Source organism: Gadus morhua, chromosome 23, assembly GCF_902167405.1.
Source record: "Gadus morhua chromosome 23, gadMor3.0, whole genome shotgun sequence".
Taxonomy (NCBI): Eukaryota; Metazoa; Chordata; class Actinopteri; order Gadiformes; family Gadidae; genus Gadus; species Gadus morhua.
In genome coordinates, this window is record NC_044070.1 from 9,046,531 (window position 1) to 9,061,227 (window position 14,697).

At 43.6% G+C, this 14,697-nt stretch overlaps 1 long non-coding RNA gene across 2 annotated transcripts; it reads right to left on the bottom strand.

Annotated features, from left to right (window-relative positions):
- Positions 1–2,727: 2,727 nt before the first annotated feature.
- LOC115537384 (uncharacterized) lies at positions 2,728–4,263 on the bottom strand. Of its 2 annotated transcripts, none has more exons than XR_003974797.1 (3): positions 4,228–4,263; positions 3,956–4,015; positions 2,728–3,104 (listed from the first exon to the last, which is right to left on the bottom strand). It is a non-coding gene; the product is annotated as an uncharacterized LOC115537384 (long non-coding RNA). The 2 variants fall into 2 exon arrangements; XR_003974798.1 differs by lacking the exon at positions 4,228–4,263 and adding an exon at positions 4,162–4,202.
- Between the last annotated feature and the right edge of the window lie 10,434 nt (positions 4,264–14,697).

The following is a 14,697-nucleotide window of genomic DNA, read 5'->3' on the forward strand; positions in this document are numbered from 1 at the left end:
CTGTTCCCAACATATTGATGTTGAATTTAATGTCGTTAATTGACATGATAATCAAAACAGTTGTTTCGTTAGGATGCGTAGCGTGGCTTCCATCGTCTTTGTTCGGTCCTTCTCTAGGTGCGAAGATGAGCCCGCCAGAAAGATGTTGTTTTAATGTTCTGTCCCCTACCCCCAGCGCCTTGCCTGGGTCGACAGATAGATAACTCCTCTCCAACAAACCACGCAGACGACACGTTCCAGTTTACTCTTTATGGTGTGTTGAAGTAGGGTGAAACTGAGAAATGAAAATACAACATCTCATTATAGGAATTAACAGTCAGGATGCTATATAAAATTAGCCTGAATGCTAAATTAGTTTAAGATAATGAAATGTTGTAGTGAAGATACTATAGGTGTAAAAATCCTACATTTACAATAATTTTGCCACGTTTATTTATAACAAACCCCAATTTACAAAGGCAGGAGTCATAATTTATCAATATAATTTATATATTTATTGTAGGCCTATTTGACTTCCTATACTATTGTCGGCAAAGGATATCAAACATTATAATCTGTTATCTGCTTTGTCCACTACATGGCGCTGTCTACCATGGAAACGGCTTCTGGGTGAGCCTGAAGTAGACTGTTTATCTTTCGATTCGAAGCTGAGATGGAACGCCTGTAGTTAGTGTCCAACCGAGAAATTCCGGCACCGATCCTAGCTAGCAGGTCATCAAACTGGGCCGGAGTCAGCGTTGGAAGCGGCAGTCATCCAGACGGAGCTCCTGGAGAAGACGGTGAAATTCACCGAGCAGAAAGGCTCCGCACGCACGTGGATACAGGCTCCACCTCACGTGGACACAGCTGGGCTCCACCTCACGTGGACACAGGCTCCACACGCACGCGGACACAGGTTCGACACGCATGTGTCGCGGACACACGCTCCACACGCGCGCGGACACACGCTACACGCGCGCGGACACACGCTCCACACGCGCGCGGACACAGGCTCCACACGCGCGCGGACACAGGCTCCCAACGCACACCCACAGGCTCCACACGCACGCGGACACAGGCTCCACACGCACACACAAAGGCTCCACACGCACGCGGACAAAGGCTCCACACGCACACTGACTTCACGTATGGAAAGGGATTGAACCGGGTAAGCGGCGGACCGACAAGGCAAAGGAAGAGTAGGGAGGAGATGGTAGGGGGGAGAGAAGAAGCCCTGTTTGCTGCACAGATCAGATTTGTCCTACAGATTAAATTAATCTGGTTAAAGACCCTCTCACACGCGTAATAATGCTGTGTTCACCGTGGTCCCCACATTCTTGATCGGCGGAAACGATTTTTGCTTGTTTGTGATCCGACTGGCCAGTGTATTTGAAAAGTTAAGCAAACTTAAGTTTGTTGTCTTCTTGACCTTTTCCCCCTGAGTGAAACGAGGCTAGGCGTTAACAGCGATCTCAACCAGCAAAAGTGTAGGCTATGCGTCACTTGATGCGCCTCGATCGCCTCTCTCCGCCACTCTCCCCCTAAAAATTCACCAAACGTATCGAAAAATGCAAACACAAGATTTTTGTGGAACAATGGGGAATAAAGATTAACAGCAGCTAACAACATTACACAAAAAGTAATATATATTTTTCATTTAGGCGATTCATTCTTCATAGCGACACAGGAGGTGCCAGATTCAATAAAAAATGTTTCGGAACTAGTGAAGGATTTCATGATTCTTTACCTAGATTCAGTTTCCGTCGGTCAGTTCGCCAAGAAGAATCGTTCAGAATCGTTTGTTCGTCCAGTCGCGTTTCCGGTGGCGTAAATCGAATCACGGAATGCACGGTTCTCAGCTGAGTCGGTCAGACTAAGCTCCTCCCTCGTTCTCATTCTCAAACGATCGTGCAAGTCGTCATCAATCAACACAACATACAGCTAAGTTCATATGGTGGTGCCTTGCACTAATTGGTGAGGTCATGTGAACCTGTGAATCATCTAAATCACCTGTCGGTGTCATGTGAATTTGAAGAGTGAACCTGACGAAGCAACAGCAAAACGAATCCTTCACAAAATAAATCAGCTTATCAATGTATATTTCAGTGTGCGGTGATTTTACACTTCTTTGACTTTATATGTCGTTGTTGACTGCATATAAACAGCACCTGAGGATCAAAAGGCTGTGCACAGGGACTTATTTTTAATACAACTAAGTTCCTTTCAGCTGAGGACTTAACAAACCAAACGCAGCGGGATGGGGGGGTGTAGTTGATTATTGGATGTTTAACATATCACCAAGATAATAGACTTGATTTAGCAATGATGGAGTTTAAAAGTAAATAATGTGCAGTTGTATTTATTCTGGGCATATTTGATTTTTCTTGGGTTAACAGTAACTTAACACTTTTGTCAAGATGGCCACCCCCAATCAAGAATCGATCAAGATCCAGCAAGGTGGGGGTCCCGGGTTGCGTGTGTGAGAACGAACTATGAAAGAACGAGACAGATTGACGAGACATTCAAATAGGCCAATTTTATCAATCTGGCATGACACAGAAAACACAAAGACAGCATGCATTTACCATTTCACTGATATGTAATCGTATTATCGTACGCTCATGCCTTTGAGTATTCTCTGCGAACCGACTCGGATCTCGGATCTGACGCCACGCCCACACTTTTTATTATTTCGCTCGGTCGTTGGAGGAAAACATTGATGCCACCCGGTTAAACCACCAAAGCGGCCCAAGCACAATGAAAACAGTTCATGCTTCAAGTCACACTGGGCGCAGCCATCTTGAATTCTGTCTCGGAATTTTGCTAGGTCACCACTGAGGGGCGTGTTCGTGCGTGTCGCTAGGCAACGTCCTCGGACCTCCGAGACGGATGGATAATAAAATGCAGCATAAGCCCATTTGTTTTGTTTTCCAAGAAAGCGCTGTATTCCTGTCTCTCATTGGCAAAAATTTGACAAGAGTGTCCTAGACTCAGTCCTAGAGCAACATACAGCTGGCCGGCTCCCGTGAGCCGTGACATCTCTCAGTCGGTCCCTCTTCACCACAGTCAGTGAACGAACAGCGACTCAGAGACTCAGCGACTAGTGGGTCTGGGAGGAGTCGAGCCTGAGAACGAACGAGAGAGAAGAATCAGTTCGGTTCGTTCTTTTTAAAGATTTGTTCATTCGAATTGATTCGGTCGCAAACAACCCATCACTATCCGGAACCAATTTGGGAGGTGCCGGAACATGTTCCAGCTTGTTCTTGCTCAAATTAACCACTGAATTTATCGATAAATTCATCACATATACAGCAGCCGGGTCAAATGTTTTCCTTCCTGTATTTTGTATCTGGTACAGAGCATGTTTAACCTAATCACTTTATCTTTAGGCTACACAGCAATATATACAAAATTATAAGGAATTTGAAAGGTATGACCTCAGTTTAAATCAATTTTCTTCTAACATTGGCAGGATATGTGCTTCCTCTTCAGCCACTTGATTCACTGAGATCAATGTCAGCGACGATATTATATATGGCAGTGCACACACCTGGGCTGATCACCACACACCGTGGCCTTTTTTTTTACCAGATCTGCTGTCTCCGAGTTAGGGAATCAATAGATGGGCCAGAATAACACAAAGCTGGCACTATAACAAGTCCTGGAAGTTCAGCATTTAAACAGGCTGCCATTACCGATGCAATATGCATGAAACGTGTAATACATGCACCATTCATCAAGATTAACAATTTCTTAATCGTAACACATATGGTGAGACCATTTGAATATAGAGTAGTGGCCACAACTCGACCATAGGCCAATACTCAAACAGATTTGGTGTTGGAGATAGTAAAAGCTGCAAACTCGGCACAGATGTACTGCCAAGACATTGAACAACTATTGAATTACTTATGCGGAAATCCCTCAATGAGGTAACAACACGCACACACAGACGCTCACTATTTGAATGACTCACCTGATTAATGTCTTAATTTAGTCACTTGTTGGTTTTGGCTGAAGGGTGTTACTCTCTGACCTGAAGATTAGCAAAGAATACAAAATACATTAAAAACAATAAATAAGGCCCGCAAATTGATAGTTATTGAGTTTACAATAGGGCTCCGAAGTTGATCTTAACATTGAAATAAAATGAACTCAAACCACAAACTTGCATTCCTATACCTTTCCTTTTTAATACTGTTGCATATTCTCGAAGAAAGTTGTCCAATCCCGGGTTGCTTTACTCACTTCATTTATTATAAAGTCGTCGGCATGTTTCGGCATGGTAAGTGAAGCTATACGGAGGGAATTCTAGGAATCGTGTAAAACACGTGTGAGAGATAATAACTCTGGCTACTATGGGCCACGGGCAGAGGCCCGTGACCCTTCGCGGGTGTCGCTGAAAATCTCTCTCTGGCGATCCCCACCTCGTGTCCTCAGGTAGAGACCGCCAAGTGGGCGTGGCCTAGTGGGCGTGGCCGGGGTGCCGTAATGGCTTCGGCTTCTTCATATATTTAAAAGGCGCTGCCATCTGTGGCTGGAGCAGCCTCTAATAAGGTCTTGCTCCCCTTGTGGCTATGTATAGTATTTACGGCTTATATGTTTGGTCCTGCTTCATTTTGGTCTATGTGTGGGTAGCTTAGATTCTTAAAATACGTAACAATCCCTCCTTGGTCATCTTAGATGACCATACAATAATATTTTAAATCATAAACACCATTTACCACACCGAAAACATAGTCAAATTAGGATCAATCATCAACACCATCAACCGGAGTGGAAACAACTCTATCGAATAGAGAAAAACCACTACGCGTCCCCATAATACTGAGACGGCATTCACCTTGTGGGTCTCATTGGAAATACAGGTCATTATTTAACAATACAACAATGAACATGAATCTTGTTATCATACAATCACATGGCCAAACAGCACACAAACAAAACCATCAATAGAAATCCTGAGCTAATACTTTTGGTCATGCGCTACAAGGTCATACAATTTTCATCATGTGCAAAAGTAAAGTAAAAATTGGTAGTCATAATACAATTTTTAAAAAATTCAAGATTATTGATAGCCTAGCATGGATTCGGGTGGTTCAGGTGATCTTCGTGCATTGGTTCGCTGTTGCATGTGGGTGGTTTTGGGCGTTGTTATTATCGTAGCCATTGTTTCTTCTGTCGCCGTCGGGCCTGTAATTCATGAACCCAAGACTCGTCCCTCCTTGTCAAGGGCTCAACTCAGAGAGGTTACTCCTACATCATGGGAGCCTCCAAACAGGTTCTCCGTTGTCGTCGTGTCAGTAACAGGTGGCCTGTAAAACAACCGTCTCAAAGATCAACTGTATGCAGCGATTCAGAACAAACATAGTCTGATATGGTTGTTTTAAAATTTGTTTCTAATGGTGGACAACCAAAACAGAACCGATTCAAATCCTGCTGTTATTTGATCTCCTCATGTGACTGTTAGTCCTTGCTCGGCGGTGGTAGTTTGTAGGCTCAGGGTGTGTCTGCATCTGGTTCTGGAACTTTTGTTTCTATTGCAGAAATACAAACTCATGTACAGCAGTTAGTTGTTCAAAAACATATTTCCATTAATTCTAATTTGAATTGTTTTACAGTATCTACTTTGATTTAATTTCACACTACATCCCTCCTTGCGCATTGCTTCAGCCATGCGCATTAAATGACAACCAAAGTTAACAACACCGTAGTTCAACCAAGTTGCTATAACCAAAAAGATGTAAAAGGGAATTAACAATGTTAAAATTTGCATGTTCAATATCACTTCTGTGTTAACCGTATCTCATAATAACAGTTACCTTCATCATACTACCCGATTGTCCTACACTAACTATGTATATTGGATGACCTAATCTTCATTTATTCTACCTATTGATCGCATTTGATGTTGTCCACACTTTGATTCACTCCTATGTACATCGCATACCACATCAAACGTGAATACGCCTTATTCTCTGCACAATATCCTATTGCGCCACTTTCTGCATACCACATCAAATGTGAATATGTCTTAGCAAAGTGAAGTAAAGTAAAACTCAGTTTTATCTTTACTTATTTTATAGCTACACATGTCCCGGACACGTTCATTACTATTTCCAAAACAGTTTTTTTAGCTACGCAGGTCCCAGACCAAACTATACCATTACATGAACAGTATTTATTATTATAATTATCTAGTTTTTTGTTGGTCAACATCAAATCGATACATTAATTCAACCTTCTGACTTACCGACCTACCCGATTTCTCCCCGTGTGAGCCCGCGAATGACAACTCTCCCGGGGCCTCCCCATGAGCCCCATCGTTACCACCTCAGAACACTGCAGGAACGATTAGTCGATTAACGTGTGGCTTGGAGGAGGCTCCCAGGAAGTGCCACAATCCTACGTCTGACACCCGGTGAATCTTGAGCTAGGTCAATCAAAACCGTCTAAACTAGGCAGAACAAAGAGTCATCCAAACCTACAACAATTATGCACATCTGGGTATCAAATATATGGTGATATTCTATAAACAAAACAAAAACTGAACCTAAAAGAAAAATTCAGAAGTTATCGGATGAAACAAATGTTATTGTAATTGAACTACAGCAGTTGAGCTAACTCCCGCCTTGGGCACCGGTTAAAACCATGAATGCCGCGCATCCATCACTGCTTGGGTTGCAAAGGCCTGAAGAGGAAGAACAAATTCAGTACAAATGTGAACATTTACAGATCGTTTAAACTATTAATGTTGGTGAATCAAAAAACATTGATTACAACCCACACAAACATTTGCGTGTTTTGCCGATATCAACTAGGGAGTGGCTCTCTGTATTTCAGCACCTAGACACACAGACCCTCAAATAAACAAACACTAAATTTACATCCTGCCTCCAACACATGGCTAGGTGTGAGGGTGGGAGGGGGCAAGGGGAAGAAAGAACTTCCCCTTGCCCCCTCAACCCATCCAAGAACCTCAACCAAACCAACAACAGCGAGGCCACTTGCCTCTCTATTGTTAGTCAAATCGAAGCCCCCGTCCCACCGTTCCGGGGTGGAGAGGGGGGGGGGGTGGAGAGGGGGGGAGGGAGAGGGGGGGGGGGGGGGTGGAGAGGGGGGGAGGGAGAGGGGGGGGAGGAGGAGGGAGAGAGAGGGGGGGGGAGGAGAGAGAGGGAGGGTGGGAGAGAATGTAACACTGTAGTTAGGCTCCCCGCTGCTCTTGGTCTCTGCAAGACCCAAGATGGCGGACGTCTGGACAAAGGAAACCCACGTCACGAAGACGCGCCGTCTCTTTAACACCACGTGGTTACACTCTACGGCTGCGTTGTATGCTATCAAATTGCACATTAGATTTGAAATGAACCGGGAGGAATCAATCCAATTTGAACTCCTTGGCCAAGCCTCCGTTTTAATATGCAACTAAGCTAGATTAACGTTAAAAACCTGACCTTTCCTCCCCCCACCGTAAAGAGTTTGGAAGTTTGTGGCCGGTAATAAATAAACCTTATAGTGGCCCGGCTTAACTTCGGCGCTTTCACTATTTACCTTATGATGGTCTCGGCTTAACTTCGAGACATTCATCATATAACACAAAAAACACTTATGCCGCTTTTCCACTGCATGGTACCAGCTCGACACGACTCGACTCGACTCGACTCAGCTCGCCTTTTTTGCGTTTCCACCGCGAAAACATGGTATCTGGTACCTGAAGTGGCTGCTTTTTCTAGTACCGCCTCGCTCTAGGTTCCAAGCGGCTGAGCCGATGCTAAAAGGTGACGTCGGCAGACGGCCGGCCACTGATTGGCCAGAGAGTGTGACGAAGTCACGAGAGCGACATGGCAACCATGCTGGTAACAGCCATAGCAGCGCCGCAGCCAACATATTCCACTTCTTCAACATGCCAGCTAATAATACGAACACGAATACCATCGCATCGATGTTCTCCATTGTTGTTATGTGGGTTCTGTCCATGTGTGGGTTACGTAGGTGTTGTTTGGGTCGCGTACAAAATTACGTCACGGCCCTTTCGCGCAGCCGACCCCGCCCACGTCCCGGAGGTACTATTTGCGGTGGAAAAGGACCCGCGCTGCTACCGTGTCGAGTCGTGTCGTGTCGAGTCGAGCTACATGTGCGGTGGAAAAGCGGCATAATACTAATACTAGTAATACTTCTCCCACGTATTACCTGAGGTACAGACAGACACAGCGACAGAGACAGACAGACATAACACACCGGGGGTCCCTTTGTGCAGGCTACCATTGCCTTATCAAACAGCCAGGAGCGCCCAGGTAAACAAAGGGATGGGGAGAGGGGGGGGGGGGGGGTTGAAGAGGGAGAGAGAGAGAGGGTGGGGGGGGTGGGGACTTCACGTGTCTAGGGGGTCAGGGGTCTTTTACCTTAATAATTCATCGTCTTTAATAACAAAATACCAATAGACTTGAATGTAAAATGAAGCATGCAGTCTTGGGTGGCATTTAGCGGATCGGCAGATAAGATAGTATACACTCCGAACGTCCGCTATGGTGGACGCAGACCGTGCCGGGCCTCAGCGGAGAAGTTAAAGATAACTCTTGTTAATATACTATTTTGGCCCGATCAATACAGAGACCGATAGTGGAGGGCTTCACCTCTCAACCAGTAGCCTACCAAGAATGATCGTTAACGACGAGTACTCAAAACAACTCAAGTGTTATGAAGGGGGGAGGTTGGGTTTTCAGAGTTCCTTGCAACCGTTGATCTACACGTGTTGTTATGCTAGGCCTATGCAGCAGCACGATCGGACGGTGGCTAAAACAAACTTACACCTAAGTGTTCTTATAACCAATCCTATTTCAGATTTAATCTTTAAAACAATGATTTATACTTACCTCAGACGTGTGTGGCCTGTTGAAGTTGTTTTAGCGTCGCGCCCGCCGGGATTCTAGGGACTTTCTTCCAAACGTCGGTGGTCACCATCTGTTGCATATTCTCGAAGAAAGTTGTCCAATCCCGGGTTGCTTTACTCACTTCATTTATTATAAAGTCGTCGGCATGTTTCGGCATGGTAAGTGAAGCTATACGGAGGGAATTCTAGGAATCGTGTAGAACACGTGTGAGAGATAATAACTCTGGCTACTATGGGCCACGGGCAGAGACCCGTGACCCTTCGCGGGTGTCGCTGAAAATCTCTCTCTGGCGATCCCCACCTCGTGTCCTCAGGTAGAGACCGCCAAGTGGGCGTGGCCTAATGGGCGTGGCCGGGGTGCCGTAATGGCTTCGGCTTCTTCATATATTTAAAAGGCGCTGCCATCTGTGGCTGGAGCAGCCTCTAATAAGGTCTTGCTCCCCTTGTGGCTATGTATAGTATTTACGGCTTATATGTTTGGTCCTGCTTCATTTTGGTCTATGTGTGGGTAGCTTAGATTCTTAAAATACGTAACAATACCTTGTCGTGACTTTGTACTGATCGGCCCATTTGTTATAGATGGAGATAAGCTGTGTATTAAAACAAAACAAAAATCCTGCATTACATCTCAATAGGTAGACAGGGTTAGATGCCTATTAGTATGTGTGTTTTACCCTTAATGTGCCTCTTCTCTCTGCTTCCACAACCTGTCCAACTGGGCCTTGACTGAGCTTATGTCTGTTGAGGACATGTTTGTCTGAAGAGAGAATGGGAGAGACAGGGGAGAGAGATGGAGGAGAGAGAGAGGTGTTTGAGTGAAAGAGAGACAAAGGAGAGAAAGAGAGACAACAGAGAGAGAGAGGGAAAGAAAGACAAGAGAGAGAGAGAGAGAGAGAGAGAGAGAGAGAGAGAGAGAGAGAGAGAGAGAGAGAGAGAGAGAGAGAGAGAAAGAGAGAGAGAGGAGGCAATAGAGACAAAGGAGAGAGAGATTGAGACAAAGGAGAGAGAGAGAGACAAAGGAGAGAGAGAGAGAGAGAGACCGGGGAGAGAGAGAAGGAGGGAGAGAGAGAGAGTCTCTGAGACTCTCAGAGACTGTGTGTGTGTTAGTGTGTGCGTGTGTGGTTTTGATGATGGCTGAACGCCAGTTGTAGACACACGTGGGCTTTACGAAGCGCTTCAACACAGGCGCTATTCTATACGGTGAGAAACCTTGACCTGAACCCTGGCTTATGGGAAATGACTGTATAAACGGAAGTTGTTGCACTTTCTGTTCTCAAGAGGTTGAAACTTCATTTAAAATATTTGAAAATAGGCTATACGCCATAAGTGTAGTAGTAGCAATTCATAATTATAATAAAAAATAGAAGTAAAAAATAGTTCAAATACTTGTTCACAATTATTTGCACGATACCCGTTAGATTGCCTCACTTTTAAAGCTACATAAAAAAGTTTCTATATCATATCCAACATGACTAAGAAGAAACTAAAAAATGTGAATTTGTAAAAAGAAAATTGGTAAAAAACTCGTTCTGTGGCTCGTTCGCGTTCAATCAGGAAGTAGGTCTATGGTGCTGCCTATGGTGCTGTCAGGTGTGCTCCATGATGTCACAGTGGTTAAGGTGAGGTCATTTGGCCGTAGCTGTGTCAGAGCGACGCAGTCTGGGCTGGGTTGGTGAGCAGGTTTTGGCCGACGGTTGTTGCTCTCTGACCTGAAGATTATTCATAGAATACAAAACACATTGAATAACATTAAATAATACCCACACATTTGCATTTTCTTGAGTTTACAATAGGGCTCCGAAGTTTATTTAACATTAAAATAAAATGAATTCAAACAACAAACTTGCCTTCCTTTACCTTTGTAAGAGAGAGAGAGAGAGAGAGAGAGAGAGAGAGAGAGAGAGAGAGAGAGAGAGAGAGAGAGAGAGAGAGAGAGAGAGAGGGAGGGAGAGAGAGGGAGAGGAGAGAGATGAGGAGGGTGGGGCGAGACACCTGTGTGTGTGTGTGTGTGTGTGTGTGTGTGTGTGTGTGTGTGTGTGTGTGTGTGTGTGTGTGTGTGTGTGTGTGTGTTAGTGTGTGTTAGTGTGTGCGCGTGTGGTTTTGATGATGGAAACTTTGGTAAACCACCATATTTTCACCTGATTGAGTCCCACGGTGGGATTTTCGAAGAGCTAAACCACAGGCACTATTCTATACAGACAGAAACCTCGACTTGGACCTTGGGTTAAGGGAAATGTCTGCGTTGAACGATTTTCAGTATGATAACTAATAAATGTGATGGTTGAAAAGGTTGAGACGTGACTTAAAATATTCGAAACTAGGCTATAGGCTTTAAGTGCAGTAGCAATTCATAATTATAATAAAAAATAGTAAAAACATAGTACTTGTTCACTAGCGATTACACAAGACCTGTTAGATAGCCTCGCTTCTAAACCTACTAGAGTTTCTGTACGCGCGTTGCATGCGCAACCTCTAGTTGTTATTAAACCCATAGCTATAATGTTGTAACCCCAGTCGATAATGAAACAAATTTCTGAGTGGGGGCGTTGTTACGCTTTCCTTTCTCACAGGGCTGAAACTTTGACTCAGCAGACCACGGATGCGGAAATCCGTAGAAATTTGGACTTTTGTTTCAAATGTAATACTACTGGAAAGCGACTCGAAGCAGCGACATAAGTTTGTGTGTGTGTGTGTGTGTGTGTGTGTGTGTGTGTGTGTGTGTGTGTGTGTGTGTGTGTGTGTGTGTGTGTGTGTGTGTTTGTGTGTGTGTGTGTGTGTGTGTGTGTGTGTGTGTGTGCGTGCGTGCGTGCGTGCGTGCGTGTGTGCGTGCGTGTTTGTGTGTAATCCCTTATGTTCATATGGACGCTGAGATAATGAACATAGCAGGCCATAATAGGACCGCAAAATAGGAAACTGTTTCAGTAAATATAAAACATTGCCGAGCGTTTTTCTTTTGTTGGAAATCAATCTTTTATTTATTTGTTATTGAAACAAGTATTTCAATGTTTATCATCGAAAAATGTAAAAGCCTATGTCCTTTAAGAGAGATATGAAAGAGAAAACACATTGATCATTATAAAGCACAACATGTGGGCAGACGTTCAAGTTCCCGCACACGTTTTGGGGGAGAAAACCGATGAGTTTAAAGCTTTTAAAGCTATATAAAAAAGTTTCCATATCATATCCAACATGTTTAGAAGAAACTAAAAAATGTTCATTTATAAAAAAAAAAAAGGTAAAAAACTCGTGTAATTAATTGTGAACAAGTATTTTAACAATTTTTTACTTCTATTTTTTATTATAATTATGAATTGCTACTACTACACTTATAGCGTAGGCCTATAGCCTATTTTAAAATATTTTAAATGAAGTTTCAACCTCATGAGAACAGAAAGTGCAACAACTTCCGTTTATATAGTTATCAGTAAATTTTTTTCCCATAAGCCAGGGTTCAGGTCAAGGTTTCTCACGGCATAGAATAGTGCCTGTGGTGAAGCGCTTCGTAAAGCCCACGTGTGTCTACAACTGGCGTTCCGTCATCATCAAAACCACACACGCACACACTAACACACAAACAGTCTCTCCCCCCCTCCTCATCTCTCTCTGTGGTCTCTTTCTCTCTCTCTAACTCCCCGGTCTCTCTTTCTCTCTCTCTCTCCCTCCTTCTCTCTCTCCCCGATCTCTCTCTTCCCTCTTTCTTCCCGTACTCTCTTTCTCTCCTTTGTCTCTCTCCCTCTCCTGTGGCTCGTTCGCGTTCAATCAGGAAGTAGGTCTATGGTGCTGCCTATAATACCCACACATTTGCATTTTCTTGAGTTTATTTAACAGTAAAATAAAATGAATTCAAACCACAAACTTGCATTCCATTACCTTTGTAATACTGTCTCATAGCTTTGTACTGATCTGGCCATTTATTATTGATGGAGATAAGCTGTGTAGAAAAACAAAAACCCTGTATTACATCTCAATGGGTAGTTCTCAGGGTTAGATGCCTATTAGTATGCGTGTTTTACCCTTAACGTACCTCTTCTCTCTGCGTCTACAACATGTCCAACTGGGCCTTGACTGAGCTCACATCAGCGGAGGACATGATGGTCTGAAGAGAGAATGGGAGGGACGGGAGAGAGAGAGAGAGAGAGAGAGAGAGAGAGAGAGAGAGAGAGAGAGAGAGAGAGAGAGAGAGAGAGAGAGAGAGAGAGAGAGAGAGAGAGAGAGAGGGTGGGGAGGGACACCTGTGTGTGTGTGTGTGTGTGTGTGTGTGTGTGTGTGTGTGTGTGTGTGTGTGTGTGTGTGTGTGTGTGTGTGTGTGTGTGTGTGTGTGTGTGTGTGTGTGTGTGTGTGTGTGTGTGTGATGATGGAAACTTTGGTAAACCAACATATTTTCACCTGATTGAGTCACATGGTGGTATTTTCGAAGAGCTAAACCACCAACGCAACCACAGGCACTATTCTATACAGACAGAAACCTAATAAATGTGATGTGATGGTTGAAAAGGTTGAGACGTGACCTAAAATATTCGAAACTAGGCTATAGGCTTTAAGTGCAGTAGCAATTCATAATTATAATAAAAAATAGTAAAAACATAGTACTTGTTCACTAGCGATTACACAAGACCTGTTAGATAGCCTCGCTTCTAAACCTACTTGAGTTTCTGTACGCGCGTTGCATGCGCAACCTCTAGTTGTTATTAAACCCATAGCTATAATGTTGTAACCCCAGTCGATAATGAAACAAATTTCTGAGTGGGGGCGTTGTTACGCTTTCCTTTCTCACAGGGCTGAAACTTTGACTCAGCAGACCACGGATGCGGAAATCCGTAGAAATTTGGACTTTTGTTTCAAATGTAATACTACTGGAAAGCGACTCGAAGCAGCGACATAAGTTTGTGTGTGTGTGTGTGTGTGTGTGTGTGTGTGTGTGTGTGTGTGTGTGTGTGTGTGTGTGTGTGTGTGTGTGTGTGTGTGTGTGTGTGTGTGTGTGTGTGTGTGCGTGCGTGCGTGCGTGCGTGCGTGTGTGTGTGTTTGTGTGTAATCCCTTATGTTCATATGGACGCTGAGATAATGAACATAGCAGGCCATAATAGGACCGCAAAATAGGAAACTGTTTCAGTAAATATAAAACATTGCCGAGCGTCTTTCTTTTGTTGGAAATCAATCTTTTATTTATTTGTTATTGAAACAAGTATTTCAATGTTTATCATCGAAAAATGAAAAAGCCTATGTCCTTTAAGAGAGATATGAAAGAGAAAACACATTGATCATTATAAAGCACAACATGTGGGCAGACGTTCAAGTTCCCGCACACGTTTTGGGGGAGAAAACCGATGAGTTTAAAGCTTTTAAAGCTATATAAAAAAGTTTCCATATCATATCCAACATGTTTAGAAGAAACTAAAAAATGTTCATTTATAAAAAAAAAAAAAGGTAAAAAACTCGTGTAATTAATTGTGAACAAGTATTTTAACAATTTTTTACTTCTATTTTTTATTATAATTATGAATTGCTACTACTACACTTATAGCGTATAGCCTATTTTAAAATATTTTAAATGAAGTTTCAACCTCATGAGAACAGAAAGTGCAACAACTTCCGTTTATATAGTTATCAGTAAAAAAAATTCCCATAAGCCAGGGTTCAGGTCAAGGTTTCTCACCGCATAGAATAGTGCCTGTGGTGAAGCGCTTCGTAAAGCCCACGTGTGTCTACAACTGGCGTTCCGTCATCATCAAAACCACACACGCACACACTAACACACAAACAGTCTCTCCCCCCCTCCTCATCTCTCTCTGTGGTCTCTTTCTCTCTCTCTAACTCCCCGGTCTCTCTTTCTC